This window comes from Pleurodeles waltl, chromosome 5 (assembly GCF_031143425.1).
Source record: "Pleurodeles waltl isolate 20211129_DDA chromosome 5, aPleWal1.hap1.20221129, whole genome shotgun sequence".
Classification (NCBI taxonomy): Eukaryota; Metazoa; Chordata; class Amphibia; order Caudata; family Salamandridae; genus Pleurodeles; species Pleurodeles waltl.
Window position 1 is genome coordinate 911,712,367 of NC_090444.1, and position 18,553 is coordinate 911,730,919.

Sequence of the window (18,553 nt, forward strand, 5' to 3'; positions counted from 1 at the left end):
GACACATTAATTATGCAAAACAGAAGTGAGAACCCCAGGTAGTTCCCAAATTTAGATGGAGAGCCGCTTCAGTAAGGGGCAATCTGAAATACCAGCGACACTCTAGATTTGCTCACCTCAAATGTCTGTTTTCCTACAAAGTTTTTAAGCATAGGATTGGCACACTACCATCCATGCCAAGCTCGAAAGTGACAAATTATTTTGCTATTTGTACAGCAAAATCTTTAAGTAAATGATTGGCCCAGTGCCATCCTTGCTGAGTTGTGAAATGACAAAAGCCCCTTACCACTCTAGGCACAGTATTACAGCTTTGGACTGGTAAAATACCATCCAAGCCAACCTGAAATTAGCAAAGGCAACCTCTGACACATGTTTGGATATCATCATAACTCTTCAGCAAGGTTTAGCTTTGTCCAGACACAAAGGAGCTCCCAGTATAAGTCAAAACAAAACCCTTGCAGAATTAGAGTGACACATAAATTATGCAAAACAGAAGAGAGAACTCTGGGTAGTTCCCAGGATTTGGTGGAGAGCAGCTCCAATAAGGAACACTCTGCAACACCCTAGATTTGCTTACCTCAAATGTCTGTTTTTCTAGCAAAAGTGTTAAGCATTTTAAGCATAGGATTGGCATAGTGCCAGTGCCCTGTACGCCAAACTAGAAAGTGGCAAAGTACATATATATATTTACTGAAAAAACCAAAGGCTACAAGGACATTATAGTTAGGTTCTGAATTTACTCATACAAACCATAGAAATTCAGCAGTTATAGTTAGAGGTATGCCAAGTAACTATAACTCAAGCCCAAAGGTAACTCGCACCCACGCCTTGAACAGTTTTCTCATCAATAATTTTATTGCAAATGTTGCAGTGATAATATCAAAGATGTAAAAGAAGGTGTCATCAATGTTATATTATGTGGAGTTGTGCATGGCAAAGGCACGAGTTATAGTTACCTTAGGGCACAAGTTATAGTTACTTGAAATAACTCTCACTATAACTTTCTATGGTTTTGTACGAGTAAATTCAGAACTATAATGTCCCTGTAACCTTTGATTTTTTCAGTGAATTTCTATTGTTTTTTAAGGTGAAGTAATTTTAATTACTATACGTTAATCCAACCACTGCCGCGCATGGCCGAAGGTGGTGCACCGTGGGGGTTGGCCCAGGACCTGGCCTGTGACCAGGCCCTGCAGCCAAGCCCTTATAACCACCCAACCCCGTGCCACGCATGACCTTTGGACGTGAGCAGCAGGGTTTGACCTCAGGGCATATCTCTGTCAGTGGATCTGTGAGTAGGTGCATGAGTGTCTGAGTGGGTCTGAAAGTGGGTGTGTGAGTCTATGAGTGGGTCAAAATGGGTGCTTGAGTGTGTGAGTTGGCGCATGAGTCTCTGAATGCATGTATGAGTGAGTGAATTAGTGTATGAATGAGTCTGTGAATGTTTATTCATAATTTTTTTGGACTTATTTGTGAATATTGAGCGTGGTGTAAAAAAAACATTTTAAACCCATAATTGACCCCCCAAACACCACTATATCATGCCCTTGGGTCAGGATACCTCCACCCTGACCCCTTATGCTACTTTTCATTTTGTTTTTCAGGCCCAGGGACCATCTCCAGGGACTTTAAAATGGCAGCTGCAACTTTCTGTTCAGGTTGTGGCCAGTAAATTACAGTGCTTCTGTTTGTATGCGAATTTGCGAAAATTCACGAATATTCACAAATTATTCATGACCTCAGATATACAAATGTTTTCCCCTTTGATATCTCAAAAACTACTGAACAGATTTACACCAAACACCCAAATGCACAATCTGCCAAATGGGTGGAATTTCCATCCAGTGGTTCGGGCTGTAGTAGTGTTCAAAGGTCTTATGGGAATTCATATGGAAAGCATAGCCCTCACTTGATGGCTCTTCCCCAAACTTACCATGCACAACAAAAATCACAGGCACATTTTTTTTCCAAAAATCGTGTGAAGATTCGTCAAAGGTGCCAATGATACAGGCATGTAAAAAAATGCTTTTTCTATGTAAACATGGTCCTAACTATCACTTCCTACTGTTGACCGCCACTAGGTAGTTATAGTTAGGACCTAGTTTCTAGATAGAAAGCATTTTTTACATGCCTACATCTATGGTGCCACTTGACGAATCTTCATGAAACTTTCCGAAAACATTTGCCAGTCACGTCAGCTGCTGTCTGGAGAGTTTCAGAGTAATCCAACTGGGAGGGGGGTGGGCGGTCATGAAAAAGGGGTCCCCAAAAACGTGTTTCCCATTCATTTTTCCATAGAGATTTTGAACACCGAAAGTGCCAAAACTACTGGGCGGAATTACACCAAATTTGACAGAAAGCAATCTTTTTTAGTTTTGGTGTGATTCTATTCAGTAGTTTGTGAGAAATTAAGGGGAAAACAAATTTGTATATATAGAGACGCGAAGGATTTGCAACCCCTTTCGATCTCATCCTGAGATCTGATTGGCTGAAAAGACTTCAACAACAGAAGCCAATAAAGTGTTGTCAGTTATTTTGGGACTCAGCAGAAGCTGAGTTCCAGAAAAATGCTAAAAATCAATAAAAGAAGCCATAGTAGGAACACCTTGACCCCTTAGCTCTGATGGTGGTGTCCCAAAAGGACCCCCTCCCAGGGCTAAAAAGCATTTTTTTTAAACATTGACGGCTGGAGTCAAGGTGGATCTGCAGATCCACCATAAAATAATTTAAAAAAAAAAATTGCTGGCTCCCACGCTTTGTTATTAAATAGCCGCCAGGTGGGCCAAGTTTCATGGGGTATTGTCTTACAAATAGGGGGGGGGGCTCCTGTCCCTCTCCCGGTGCCCCGGGGACTACCACCTCACCAGGGAGAATTGTAAAATATGAGAGGGGGCCATGCAGCCCTGCGGCTTCGGGGCTACCACGCTAGAGCAGAAATGCTTTTTATAGGTGGGGGAGGCTCAATGGCCTCCCCAATAGCCCTGGGAACCACCACCTCCTCAGGGCTATACTGAAATATGAGGGGGCTGCATAGCCTCCCTCACCCCAGGGTCCACCACTCCCTGGGGCATTTGAGATACTGGGTGCGAGGGGCCACTCAGGCCCCCCTTGTAGCCCCGGGGACACTACCCCCTGGGGCATTCAACAAATTGGGTGCAGGGGCTACTTGGGCCCCCCCGAAGCCCTGGGATCACCACCGCACCAGGGCTATAATAAAAATTATGCTTACAGGGGTTCTGTTTCTAACTTCCTTTAGCCCTGAGGATCACCACCTCTCCTGGGCTAAGATTGTTGGAGGGGGGCCATGCGGCCCATGCATGCAGGGTACAGAGATAAAACGTTTCCTCCAGCAAGTAGGCAGCTGCGGTTAAAAACAGCTACCTGCTTGCTCGAGCAGTGGGACTGCTCAGGAGGTCTAGAAGCTTCCGCAACAGTTTAAATAACAAAATACATTTTACTTTTCAAATTGTGCAGACATATCGCATTCTAAGTACATCATACATCTAAGCCAAAAAAAACTCACTACCGCCCTCCCTCTCACCTCCTCTTTTTCTCTCCCTCCCTCCCTCTTTTAATCTCTTTCTCCTACTCACACACCCACTCAGACAGTTACGCACCCACTCACAGACCCACTCAAACTCTCACACACCCACTCAACACCCATTGACAACCTCATGCAACCACTCAGAGACCCACACACACTTTGACTTACCCACTAAAACACTGATGTTAGTACTCTCACACCCAGGCACTCTCACAGCCACTCTCATCCCCAGATACACCCTCTCACAGCTATTCTGACACCCAGAAAGGCCGTGGTTAACTTCCACCGAGCACAAGTATAGTGCTCTGCACAGCATGGGGTTGGGTGGTTAGGGGGTGGCTGCAGGGTCTGGCTGCAGGCCAGGTTTTGCGGACAGCCTCCACTGTGCATGGGGGAAGGCCGTGCATGGTGCAAGGTTGGGTGCTTATAGGAGTTTGGCCTCAGGGCCTGGCCTGTCCAATGGCCACCACCAGCACAGCCTTTGCAGTGATTGGAGTGCGTATAGTAAGGACAATTACTATACGTAAAAAAAGACATAGAAATTCACTGAAAAAAACAAAGGTTGCAGGGACGTTATAGTTAGGCTCATGTTTTAAAAGTACTAAACCATAGAAATTCATCAGTTATAGTTAGAGTTACCGCAGGTAACTATAACTCATGCCCTAAACTAACTATAACTCGCACCCTCACCATGTACTGCTAATGACCCCACAAATTACGGCACTCATGACATCATTGATAATGTCAATGTAATATTTGCAGTAAACTTTTTGACAAAAAAACTGTGTGTGGTGAAGGCATGAGTTATAGTTACTTTAGGGCATGAGTTATAGTTACTTGAGGTAACTCTAACTATAACTGGTGAATTTCTATGGTTTTGTACACTTAAAATGTGAGCCTAAAAATAATGTCCCTGTAACCTTTGCTTTTATAATTGAATATATATATATATATATATATGTATATATATATATATATATTAATATATATTTAAATATATATATATGTGTGTATATATATATATATATATATTTAAATATATATATATATTTTTATATATTTACATATATATATATTTAAATATATATATATATTTTTATATATATACATATATATATATATATATATATATTTATTTATCTGGATTTGAAAATTAAAATTTTTTGAATATATACACACTTAACTATGTTTTTTTTATACGTTTGTCCATGAAATGCTTTTAATCAGTATTATTACCTAGTAAGCGTGCAAAGTCAAGATTGTTGTCTTTTTTTGCCCTCGATCATTTTGTTCTGAACGGTTTAACTTCTATATTATGTCAAAGTAGCGAGAAAGGGAGAGATAGAAAACCATGCTCACTCAGGCATATCTGTTCTATGTCCTTTGATAGCCATTATTTTTACTGTGGTCACGTCTGAAGGGACTCAGATGGGAAGTGAATGATTGGAATTAAATTCAAAACAGGGTTGTACAAGGTTAGATCCTAATGAACATACTAAGTTGCTTTCTCGGAAATGTAGAGAGATATAGAATGGCAGGAGTTTGGCCTCTATAGACATCTTCTGTCGTATAATTTCTAACATGCAATCGTGTTCAGTGCAGGTGGCATCTGAAAAGAAATAATTAGCGTGACACAAAATTGTTCACCCCTTTCTGGGTTTTTAACACCAATATATGTTGCCTGAAAACCTGCAACAAATGTTCATTATAAGCATGCACAGAAATGTTAGTGTTCAATTATTCTTCAGCCAGTCATACTCTCTTTGTGGGACACTTCCCTTTAAGAAATTAATCACCTGGCTATACTTTTCCTTCACAATATGAGATGGTGCATCCATAAGAGCCACTCTTTGAGGTTCAGCACCTGGCCACTGTATCATAACATTACACTCAGATCACAAATCTCTAGGAACCACTACGTCAAGAAACGTGTTCAATTCCTAATAATACATGATTTATGAAGCGCTTAGTTACTTCTACCGATATGCCCCCGTGCTGAGGTTTCACTCTCAAATGAAGAATCGAGGAGGCACGCTCAGAATTTAACCATTTAGGTCTGTCTAAATAGCAAAGTTTTTTTTTTTTTTTACCAGAAGGCTAATTCAGTGCTTCCTGTCTAAGTGATAAAGACAGGGAGGCCAGAAAACCAAAAGAGCAACCTTCCCTGCATGCTCTTTTCACCATAGGAAAACAGGCTAAGAACCCCCCTGCAGATCAGAGACTTCTGCCAGGCAGTTAAGGTTTGACAGAAGAGTGCAGATAGCAAGTCTGTTTCTTTCAGAGTCACCAGATCCTCGTTGTCTGCGCACATTCCCAACATGTCCACAAGACAGCTCCAGTACTCTGAATAGAATGTCACAGAGTCTAAGAGAGTCCAAGTGGGGAAAAGGGGATTAGGTAGGGAACAGCTGGGAAGGAGACCTGTAGGAAGCAAAAGGATAAAACACACAATATCAAAATTATATCATATTAATCTTTATTAGACTATGATTCTAAGCATTGTCATATTGTAACCATGGATAACTTAAGCATGGACTAATTAACTAGGCCTCAAGACGTCTGGTTACCTGGGAAGATATTAAGGATGATTAATACAACCTCTTAATGAATTGTTATACATTGACTAGAAACATAAGCGCCCTCTAGAATGATGTCTTCAGAATCAAACACAGTCTTTTTGCATGAGGACAAGGAAATAATCTGAACATTTTCTGGAACACCATAGGAGTTGTATTAAGGGACTTATTATGCACATATAATGTAACATCTAGAATTCTACCACTTAGGCCCTCATTCAGACCCTGCGGGGCCGCGGGCAACGGTAGCACCGCCAACAGGCTGGCGGTGCTTCAGTGCCCATTCTGACCGCCGCGGTCAGAAAAGGGGATCCGGCGGTTTCCCGCCGGATTTCCCCTGGCTGGGCTGAACCTCCATAGCGGCGCTGCAAGCAGCGCCGCCATGGGGATTCCGACCCCCTTCCCGCCACCCTGTTTCTGGCGGTTTTGACCGCCAGGAACAGGATGACGGGAACGGGTGTCGTGGGGCCCCTGGGGTCCCCTACACTGCCCATGCCACTGGCATGGGCAGTGCAGGGGCCCCCTAACAGGGCCCCAGCATGATTTTCACTGTCTGCATAGCAGACAGTGAAAATCGCGACGGGTGCAACTGTACCCGTCGCACCCCTGCAACACCGCCGGCTCTATTCGGAGCCGGCCTCTGTGTTGCAGGGCTTTTCCCGCTGGGCCGGCGGGCACTCCCTTGGTGGGCGCCCGCCGGCCCGGCAGGAAGGTCAGAATGGCCTCCGCGGTCTTCTGACCGCGGAGCGGCCATTTGGCGGTTCCCGCCAGGCGGGCGGCGTCCTCCGCCTGCCCGGGTCAGAATGACCCCCTTACTTTTCAAAATGCAGAAACATGAATTGCGCACATTGCTGATTTCCACAAGAATATGTAAACGCCATAAAATGTTAGCGCACAATGAATAACATGAATTAAGCACAAGAAATGAATTGCGCGTTTTGCTGATTCGAATGCTACCTTGTAAATGCCATGAAATGGTAGCGCACAATGAATAACATGGATTAAGCACAAGAAATGAATCGCGCGTCTTGCCGATTCGAATGCTACCTTGTAAATGCCATGAAATGGTAGCGTACAATGAATATCATGAGTTAAGCACAAGAAATAAATCACACGTCTTGCCGATTCGAAAACCACCATGTAAATGGCATGAAATGGTAGTACACACTGAATATCACGTGTTCAACACAAGAAATGAATCTTGCGTCTTGCCGTTTCGAATGCCACCATGTGAATGCCAAGAAATGATAGCGCACAATGAATATCACAAGTTAAGCACAAGAAATGAATCGCGCGTCTTGCTGATTTGAATGCTACCTTTTAAATGCCATGAAATGGTAGTGCACAATGAATAACATGGATTTAGCACAAGAAATGAATCGCACGTCTTGCCGATTCGAATGCTAGCATGCAAATGCCAGAAAAAGCCAAGCGCACATTCACGCGCACAAGGTAAAACCATTTATCATGAAAATTAGGCCCAAGCACTCGAAAGCCTTCGAGAAAGGGATCGGGGGCCCAGCCCGACCTCCGTCTTACCGCCCTGATCAAGAATCACCAACAAAGTGAAGGGCAAGGCCTGGAAGATCAAAGTAGGCCTCCGGAACAGGAGCTCATGAAGTTGCTGCTGCTCTGCACTGGGACCTTTGAATAGTGAGCACATGGAGCTGGGCTGGCTCCCTTATATAGAGTCTTGGCCCAGCCCACAACCACACCCAAGTATGCTGCAGAGGAAGCTTCCAGAAGGTCCTGGAAACGGATCACACCCTGACACACTCAGAAAGCCTGCAGCAATACATTGGAAAGGAACAGTATTTATAAGCACCTTGAATATAAGTCTTCAGGATTAAACTGTGCAATGCAAAAGGTTAAACAACAGCACATCAGCATAATGCATGAATTACGTTATCTTGGAAGTGTTGGATTTTTGCATTCCAGTTGCCTGTAGAGCGCGCACTGTCCTGATGTTGACAGTTTCCTATTCAGGAAACTGTTGTAGTAGCACATAGCTCTGAAGGACACTCTCTTTTCCAGGGGAAGCCAATGCAATTTGGCGAGAGTTGGTGTTTTGCTTTCCTTCTGTTATCTTATGATCGAGCTTACAAAACGTCTCTAGAATGCACTTCTTAGTTTAAAGAAGACATTTATTATTATTGTTACTTCACCACGAGGTTCCTGAAAGACGAGATTAGTAGGTTGGAAGCACACATTTAAAAGTAGTCGCAGCAATGAAAGCAAAATATATCAAAGTACTTCTCAGTTGCAATGTACACAGCAAATACATGTGATCATATTATAGTATAACTTCAAAGCAAAGCATAAAAGTCAAAATTGCATCACCGTAGGGCCTATCACTCTGCTTCATCTTTCTTATGCCTGCAAGTTGATGACTCCGGTTCAACTGCAAGAAAGAGACTTTACACCCAAACGGGAGACAGGCAGCTGACGCCTGCTCCTGCCCGAAGTCCTGAAAGATCCCCCCTCGCTGCTGCCCAGAGCCACCGTTACAAAAACGTGCCCCATCCTCTCAGACTCGGGAAATGAAACAAGCGATTGGAGACTGACCAGATCTCCTAGACCCCTCCTCTTCCCACGGCTGAGCAGAAAGGAAAACACCAAATGTACGCTCTCTTATCAGCTAGGGTTTGGTGTGAATTCAATTTGAAAAACACAGCTTAGTCTATCATGTGGAAAAACACCGCTTGGGAAAACACAGCTCATCTGCAATGTCTCAACTGCAATGTCTAACTCCACGTTAAAGCCAGTAGGCAGCTAACCTAAATACAGAATGTAATGTCTAATGCCATTGTAAAGCCAATAGGCAGCTAACCTAAATACCAAATATAGGCCCGTATTTATACTTTTTTTGCGCCACATTTGCGTCGTTTTTTTGACGCAAAAACGGCGCAAACTTGCAAAAGACCATTGTATTTTGTAAGTTTGCGCCGTTTTGCGTCAAAAAGCGGCGCAAATGCGGCGCTAAAAAAAGTATAAATACGGGCCATAATGTCAAATGCCATGTTAAAGCCAATAGGCAGCTAACCTAAACACCAAATGTCTAGTCTATTGCCATGTTAAAGCCGATAGGCAGCAAACCTAAATACCAAATGTAATGTCTAATGCCATGTTAAAGCCAATAGGCAGCTAAACTGAATACAACATGTGATGTGCTACTGGTGAACATTGAGCAACTTATATGCACAGTGGTGAAACACAAAGTCATTGGTCAAACACAATTAATAGCATAACAGTTGGACCCTGAGGTGATTACCTCAGGAGATAAAGCAGCAGTTGAGCTGCTGCATTCTGTATTTTCTCTGGAGTCTCAGCAATCTGAATTGTGAGACTCTCAGGTACAACACATTGCAAAAGTCCAGTTTTAACATTACCAGAGCCTGGACTATTGACTTTCTAGCGGCTTCTGGAAGAAGTCCCAGCATATTTTTTAAGGTTTTCATAATCCCAAAATAATTTTCCAATAGGCAGATGATCTGACTTTCAAATGTGGGTCTTGCATCAAACAACATGCAGAGATTCTTAACTTTAGACTCAGGGTTGGTTAGTGGCCCAAGTGAATCTAGCAATCAGGCAGTCTACATGACCAGGACTTCCCTTTATGAGCTTCTCTAGTTCTACTCTCAATCTGGAAATATCTAGAGGCCTCAGACTTATTTCGACCCACAGTTCATCTTTGACCATTTCGTTCTCACTACTTTCTGGGGATTCCCCCAACAATTGGGTATCACTCCAAAAGTCCAAGGGTCCCATAGAACCTTGGTTGACTGGAGTTGTAAACACTGAGGTCTCACTTTATCCTAAAGACCTTGCAAAATGATTGGAGTGCTAAATTGTCATTTGCTATTTGAGTATTGTAGACGTAGTACAGTAGTAGGCATTCCAGCAAACGCTCCAGTGACTATAGGCATCAGAGCCACATCTACCGGGGGAAGCCAGTGCCTGGGTCATTATAACAGGAGTTGTCACTCCAGGGACGGGCACAACTGGTACAGTAGTAACCAGGACAGTCTTCCCAATAGTTGTTTGTGCTGGAACACTCACAACTGGGGCTGCCAGGGCATGTCCTCATATCTGAGTTACATCTTGGCCAACAGGAGCAGTATCACCATTACCAGCAGCATCACCATTACCAGCAGGCAGGACAACATTACAAGGCGTTTGTCAAAATGACAACAAACCCTCAAAAATCATCGCTAGAGTCGCTATCAATGTCAGACTTATTGTGCATTTCCTACGCTTTCTCTCTCTGAGCTCCCTTCATCTTAGAGTTTTTATTTGTCAGTAGCGGATAGGGCTTACCTCCCTCAATCATATCCCTTCTCCACTTTTGCCGTGCACCGTCTCATTTGCATCCACCCAACTGTGAACTGCATTTTGTTCCCTATTCTGGTATTTGCTCATCCGTTGCATAGGCAGCATGCTCCTAAGCATTAAAAGCTACACATCATGCTGGTCTTTGTTGAGGTTTTGATTGATGCAACAGGCGTCTCAAATTTTCAATTATATTTATATTAAAGTTACCATATCTGTGAAAATGTAGAGGCCCTTTTTTCTCAGTTATACTGTTCCATTTTTTTAAGTCAAATACATGTTTGAAATCCAACATTCATGGCCATGTAATTACATGGCATACCTTCCTGTTGAGCTTCCTTGCCGTCTTAGAGAGGGACTCTGATGAGACCCCTCACCAAATTTCATAACAACCCAAAACAATTCATGTTTGCAAAATTTCTAAAAATGTAAGAGGACACAGTGAATTTAAATAGGCAAAATGACTGTCAAATCATAAAATAAAGTGTAATGATACTAGTATTGAATCTTATCATGGCACCTGATGACCCTGCAGCCAATACCAGTGCAGTACTTAAACCAACTGACCAATACCAGCGCAACACCTGATGACATAAGCTATATCACTTCATAACAGCTTGCCTACCTTTACAATTTCTTTGTGCAATCACACTATTACAATAGTTCCAAAGCAAGCAATATTAACAAATAACTTGTCTGCTTCTCTAAAGAAATTTAGGGGGGTTATTCCAACTTTGGAGGAAGTGGTAATCCGTCCCAAAAGTGACGGTAAAGTGACGGATATACCACCAGCCGTATTACGAGTCCATTATATCCTATGGAACTCGTAATACGGCTGGTGGTAAATCCGTCACATTTGGGACGGATTACCACCTCCTCCAAAGTTGGAATAACCCCCTTAGAGTTATCACTCCTTCAAGAGAAAAACTGGGAATACCGCTTTCCAATATTGTCATGCACACACAGGCGAAATCTCAACCAGCTGGAAAATACCTTAACTAATGTAGTTTAGCCTTTGTTCAACACGATCTACCAACACTAATAACTATTAATATACTCAACAATTATTTAAAAGTCCCTAAGTTAATTATGCGGCTGGTGGCACCTCATGGACTGGCACCACAAACCTTAGCAGACAAGTTAGAACAGCAATACCCTCATCTATCCCTGGATCTTGGGCTGCGATGACCCCTTTAACAAACTTAACTGCTCCACATGGAGTGCCTATGCCTTCATACAATAAAACTAAATACATCACTAAAATACAAACACACAATGTCTACACAACATTGCAAACTTGACGTAGACAAATTGTGATGCGCAGTCCCATTTATACACACTCCTCAGCCACCACAATCACCTTCAGAACTACAAAAACAGGACGCTTTCCCAAACTGGGCAATGAATTATAGGGGCATGGACTGGACTTGACCTTGCTCTCAATATTTTCTGGCTTATTTTAATTCCTTACATCCCAGTGTCAATCCAACATCTTAGCTACCTTTGATTGTGTGGGGTTTCCTGAATCTCAGTCTCCTAGCAAAATTATCAAAGAGAATATCCCAGTGGTCAAATGGACCTTTGATTTTTGACTTGAAGTGTAAGAAAGGAGCTAGCATCTGCACTACATTTCAAGTACAATGAAACCAATGTGGCTCCACAAGAACAACAGAGAGGATGGTGTCCAAATCGTAAGGGTTTTATTGACAGTTTAGTTCAGGCTACAAGTTAATTCAGTCAGCAAAATTGAAAACCAATATTGTAAGAGCATACATAGTTAAATGGTCATGCAGTCTGAATTTGTATGTGAGCAGGAAGAAGACACACAATGAAATCATGCAGCAAGCAAAATTTCAACCAAGCAGGTTCTATAAAGAAAATTCCCTATTCTAAATAAAGTATCGAAAGTGGCAAGGGGAGAGTCCATGGGGAAAATGTCTGCATCAGATGAACCAAATTTAAGGTTTAAAAGGAAAGTATACCTGCTTAGGGATGATGCTCAACACTCTGGGCAGGGAAATCAGCAGAGAATAGAAGTTGTCTTCTCTCAGTGAAATTAGGACAGGTTCTGTCACTACTGTTCTAAATATTACACAATTAAAACATGAAAGAAGATTCTACAAGGCTCCTTCTTATCAGTTACCACCAAACAAGCCAATCTAAAGACAGTGTTCTCCAGGAGCAGGCAGACTACCTAGTTTCAAATGCTCTCAATCAAAGGAATAACCATCTGGATGACCTTGAGGGCAATATCAGTCTGGTCTGCCTGCTACACAAGGGTCTCTTCTGAGTCTTCATATCTGAGGTCAACCTCTAATAACTTCAATAGTCTATTAGTCTAATAAATAAACAAAACGCCTACTCGAACTTAACATGTAACATAAGACACCTGCAGAGAAGAGGAAAAACAAGACACTTGCAAAATATTTTATGAAACTGGAACAGGTTCAACTTGGGCCTGGTTACAAGCTAGGACAATATTAAATTCAGAATAGATTCTAGACTAATAGCGTTAGTATAAGTGAATGTATTGAGTATATTTAAGAAAGGTAGCCAATCTCTTCCTTGAGAAATACGTTTATTGTAATTCCACTAACTGTAGGTGGCTCCACCTACAAGAATACATATCTATTCACTACAATTGATTAATACAATGCACACAGATTAATACGTTAAACTTACTTGAAGTATATCAGTTCCATGTAAAGGGTTGGGACACTAAATTACGCTGCTCCAACAGGTAGCCCATTACAGGTTATATTAATAAAATTAATAAATTAGGATAGCAGATAAAGTTCATCAGGTTTTTTAAGGGGACAATTTACCTTACTTCTGAAGGAAGTAGAATTACCACTTAGAGGTAAAACAAAAGAATGCCCAGAACAATGAAGTTCCAATTTTAAAGTTGACAACTTAATGCTTAAAACATACTACAAACTTGGAAATATTTTTTAAATGTTGAGCTTTAGCCTCAACATGATTGTTTTAGTAGCTGATGGCCAAACAAGCTAAATATGACATTAATCTGCATACCAGGGTTAAAAAGCTGTAGAATAATGCATTTGGATATGATGACATCTGGTAAATCTATTGAAAAGTCTGTACATAAGAACAGCATATACTGCCCAGGAGATAATGGGCTTTAGAGTGGTTTTCTACTCAAGAATGATTTTACACCAATGAGAAACACCATGGTAATAGTAGTGAATATGGGAACTGTGTTCAGTCTATAAATAGATGTGGGTGATAGCAAATCTAGACAGCAGGTGGATGCATAACTATATAAAAGTTCATAACATTCAGCCCTTTATTATATTAACATGCAATTCTCCAGTGTATTCCTGCACACCTTCCAGGTCTAAAAATGTTGCTTCTCTTCATTTGAATGAAATTTTATTTCAACCAATCAACAACACCGGTTTTGATTACATTTCTGCAATATCTTGCCAGTCACTGTTAAAACTCAGTCAGTAATATTTGCAGAAAGATTGTGGGACTCTGCCAGCATAACAAATGCTTCACCACAGGACTGTTATACAATTGACGTCTTTTAGAAATTGTGTTTCTGGTTGGAAGAGGTATGCACCCTCTACAAACAGGAACCACAATCCTAGGTAGGGTAAGTCACAAACACACCCTCAGTGAACCTGTTGTCACCCTCTGATAGATTAGTACAGAACAGTCAAACTGAAGGCAGTGTGTAAAGTATTTGTTCAACACTTCAAACAGTAAAACAGTGAACATTTAATTTAATAAATCTCTGAGTCATCAGAAAATAGAAACAATCCAATAAACCCTTGTAGTTGCTTTGGTTCTGGGTTGGAGAGACGCAGGTCCAGTCCTTCTCACTTCCAGGCAAGGAAGGCAGCAGGTCTGCACAGCATATCGGGAGTCAAGCAGGGTAGCAGTCAAACAGAATGAAAGTCCTTGTAGCAGCATAGCAATCCTTCTTTCTGGCAGAGTATCTGCAGGCCCAGAAGTGTACTGAGTTGGTGGTGTATGAGGTTCAATAGGTATGTCTATTTACACCCAGTTGTACCCTTTGAAGTGGCGGAGGCTTCAAAGAGAGGCCTTTCACATGCACAGAATCCCTGCCCTTCCTCCAGACTCACTACGGGGGAATGCAGCCGTTTGTGTGGAGACAAGAAACAGCCTATTCAGATGTAAGTGGGACAGAGCTCAGCTCCATCAAGCCAGTTAGTGTCCCTCTGAGGCCCATCAAGTCGCATCTAAGCTCCCATTGTGTGTGGCTGTCTAGAGGAAGTTCACAAAGCCCAGCTGTCACTTATGCCAGACAAGCCATCAGAGACAGGCAGTAGGCACCAAATAGCTAAAGTAAGAAAATGCCAACTATCTAAAAGTGGTATTTTCAGAATTGTAATTCAAAATTTGACTTCACCATAATTTAGGATTTTAAATTAGGATTCAAGAAACACCAACCTTGAAAAGTCTATCTCTTCATAATTGGAAGTTAGGTTTATTAAATGTAATAAGGTAATACTAATGTTATCCTATGGGAGAGATAGACCTTGCAGTAGTGGACAAGGAATGTAAGGGTTTTTCACTACCAGAACACCCAAAACTTAAAGTACATATCCTACTTTTTAAATACATTGCACCCTGTCCTTTGGGCTGTCCACAGCTTACCCCAGGTGTGATTTAAATGTGAGAAAGGAAGGTTTGAGCCTAGCAAAGGGTTTATCTTGTCAGGTCGATATGGCAGTTTAAAACTGCACACACAGGTTCTGCAATGGCATGTACAATCAGTGCTGTACTCCCACTAGTAATATTTGCATTACAGGCACTGTGGTGCACTTTACTAAGGACCTATAAGTAAATTAAATATGTCAACTGTGGATATGCAAAAGGTACCATGTTTTAAGCAGAGAGCCCATGCACTTTAGCACTGGCTAGCAGTGGTAAAGTGCTGAGTCCTAAAGCCATCATAAGCGAATTGAGCAAAAAAATGACAAGCAAGGGCAAAAAAGTCTGGGGATGAACCAGCAGAAAGGGCCATTTCCAAAAGTAACCATGTCTGCATGTTTTCAATTACACAACCTACTTAATCCCAGTATCAGCTAAGCGTACACAAACATACTGCACGAAAAAGGGTCTAAGGAGTCCACTGTATAAATTACAAATAACAGAATTCATTCAAATGAGATGACAATACACGCTATAGTGATTTATTTATGATTTTGGCAATGTTTCTTTCCACCTCACAGGCAGCCAGAATCACAATAATTCACCTGCTCTCTCACTAAGCCACTGACTGACAGCCTGGGCTGCTAAAAGTCTGTGGAATTTTCAATTCATACGTTCGTAGAAATATTAACTTTTTTTTGTTGGAATGTCTGTTAAAAGTCCAGGCTCCAATTCCTTAGTCATTTGCTGAGGTTTTAAAGTGTCTGTCCTCAATTTATTTCCCTGTAAGATGTACTTGACAAGGGAAATCTCCTACCATGTACCTCATTTAGTAGGCCGCAAATCATACTCCAGTGAACTCTCGTGGCCCACAACCAGCAGCATGTTAGGAAAGTAAGAGACTTGGTAGTTTGTGGTATTTAAAGGTAGGTCATAGCTAAGATTTAGTTCACGCAATAGCAGTAGTTTGCATAATCCAACCATCTATGTTTTATCCAGTCAAACAGTAAGTCCAAGTAAAGCTCTTTATCTTCAAGCCATGCAGGTACATCCAAAAAGGAGACTGCCAGTGTTGACACATGATCCACTCTTCAGAAATACATTGAAGTAAAGAATGCAGTAGATTATTTCACATTCAGTACGATTCAAACGTTTTACCATAAAGAAAAGAGTGGCTTTTCTGAAATTGTGATGCAAGTCTGATTTGATTCTGTTGTTTTAACAGCATTTATGAATTTGAGAGTGCCAGGAGGAAGTACTTTACAGTGACTTCTGTCAGATTTACATACATGTTGATAGAGGAGCCACACTCTGACATATTTTCCATGACTCTCTCTCCCCATTCCTGTCTCCCCCTTCCACCTTTACCCGTTGGCAGAACTCAATGTCCAATTAGGAGGTGGGCAGAAAGTTGTTGCAAATGGCCGAAAAGGCTTCCACCTATACCTACAATAGGCCTACAGAAAATCCCTCAAGCCTCCCCTTTCATGGCCAGGAACTCCCCACCTCCCCTGTAATAATGGAATATGGGTGGAGAATGAATGGACATTCACTATAGCACCCTGTCAGGATTTCACTGGAATTCTGGCCAGGAACTCATTGCTAACCTCACGCCTTTCCCTTTCAGTCAAATAAGGTCTGTAATGAACTCCAGAATCTGAAGGGACAGTATAGGGTTGAAAGGTGAAGGAAGATAGAAAAAAATAAATACTCTGTAAGCATCTCAACCTGGTGACCTTGGGTGCACAGGCTGGTGGAAGCATACATCAAGAACTCTCAGTCTGCAATGAATTGACTGATAACCCATAGTCCTATGAGACAAGGTACAGTTAATCTAAGCATACTTGTGAACAACAGGATACAATCTCTTGTGAGTATCAGTAGAATGGCTTATCAGGATATGGAAACCGAGAGGCCATTGCTAGCCCCAGTTGACCAGGATATTGTCTGGGAGCTTAATACAAAGTTTTGTCTCCCATAGTAAAAAGACAATCAGAGACAGGATAACTTGAATTGTTCGATGGCGGAACAAGAAGTCCATAATGGCAGTGAGCAAAGCTCAGTATCTGTGAACGATAGGTTAACACGAGCTGCCCTAACCACCACAGGGAACTGAAGTGGAACATAATAAAAATTGTGCATGGAATGCAAGCTATAGGAATATAGAAATCATTAACCACTGTTGCCAAGCAAACTATAACACTGTGACTGGTCGTTCAGTGTTCCCAGAACTGAGAAACTGGAAGTGTCCATAACGTTCCTGAACCATCCATAATGTTCAGGAGGTGCTGAAAATTAGAAGTGGGGTCTCTAGTTGGCAGAGGTATTCCCCTTTGCATACATAGGGACCACCCTCCTAGTCAGAGTAAGTCATCCACACTCCAAATTATCCTGTGCCCACCCTCTGGTAGCTTCGCACTTAGCAGTCAAGCTTAACTTAGAGGGCAATGTGTAAAATATTTGTGCAGTAAATCATACAGTAACACGGTAAAAACACCACAAATATACACCACACAGGTTTAGAAAAATATATTATATTTATCTGGTTAAATTAAGGTCAAAACGATAAAGATTGAATAAGCACAAGTTGAGATATCACTTTTGCAAGATTAAGAACAGTTATAAATCTTAGAAATCAACAGTTGTCTCTTGTTTGCACAAAGTACCTGGTTTGCATCAAAAATAACATGCATGGAGAACGCAGAGGGGGAGATGCGTGGAAAAATAGGGTGTGCGTCAGAATTCCCGGCGCGGCAGAGACGATGAGTCAGTTCTTTGGCTTTACGTGAATTTCTTGCACGCAGTCTTGGTTCCTCACTGCGATGCAGGGATCTTTATGATGCCCAGGAACAATGCGTGGAAATCCTGGGAGTGCAGGATGAGGTCACAGGTGTTGCGTCGATCTGGTATGGTGATGCGTCTAATTTTACTGTTGCACAGCAGGCGCGGCATCAATTCTTCACTCGGGAAGGCAGGCTGCATCATTCTGGTTCGGCTGTGCAGCGATTTCTTGGTCGCACCATGGCTGTGCGTCGTTTACGGCATGCTGGGTGTCAATTGTGGGAGCACAAGGAGTTTCTTGAATAGATGAGACTTCAGAAAACAGGAAGCAAGCTCATTCCAAGCCCTTGGAGAGCACTTCTCAGCAAAGTCAGAGGGGAGCAAGGCAGCAGGGCAACAGCAGGGCAGCATTCCTTCTCAGCAAAGCAGTCCAGATGAGTCCTTTGGGGGACCAGGCAGTTCCTCTTGACAGGTTGCAGGTTCAGTTCCAGAAGTGTCTGATTTTGTGGGGTCACGGACCCGGTTTATAACCCAAAAGTGCCTTTGAAGTGGGGGAGACTTCAAAGAGAGGTTTTGAAATGCACAAGGTCCCCTTTTAGTAAAGGTCTGTCTACCAGGGTCCCAGTAGGGGGCTAGGCAGTCCTTTGTGGGAGGGCAGGCCTCTAGCCTTTGAAATGTG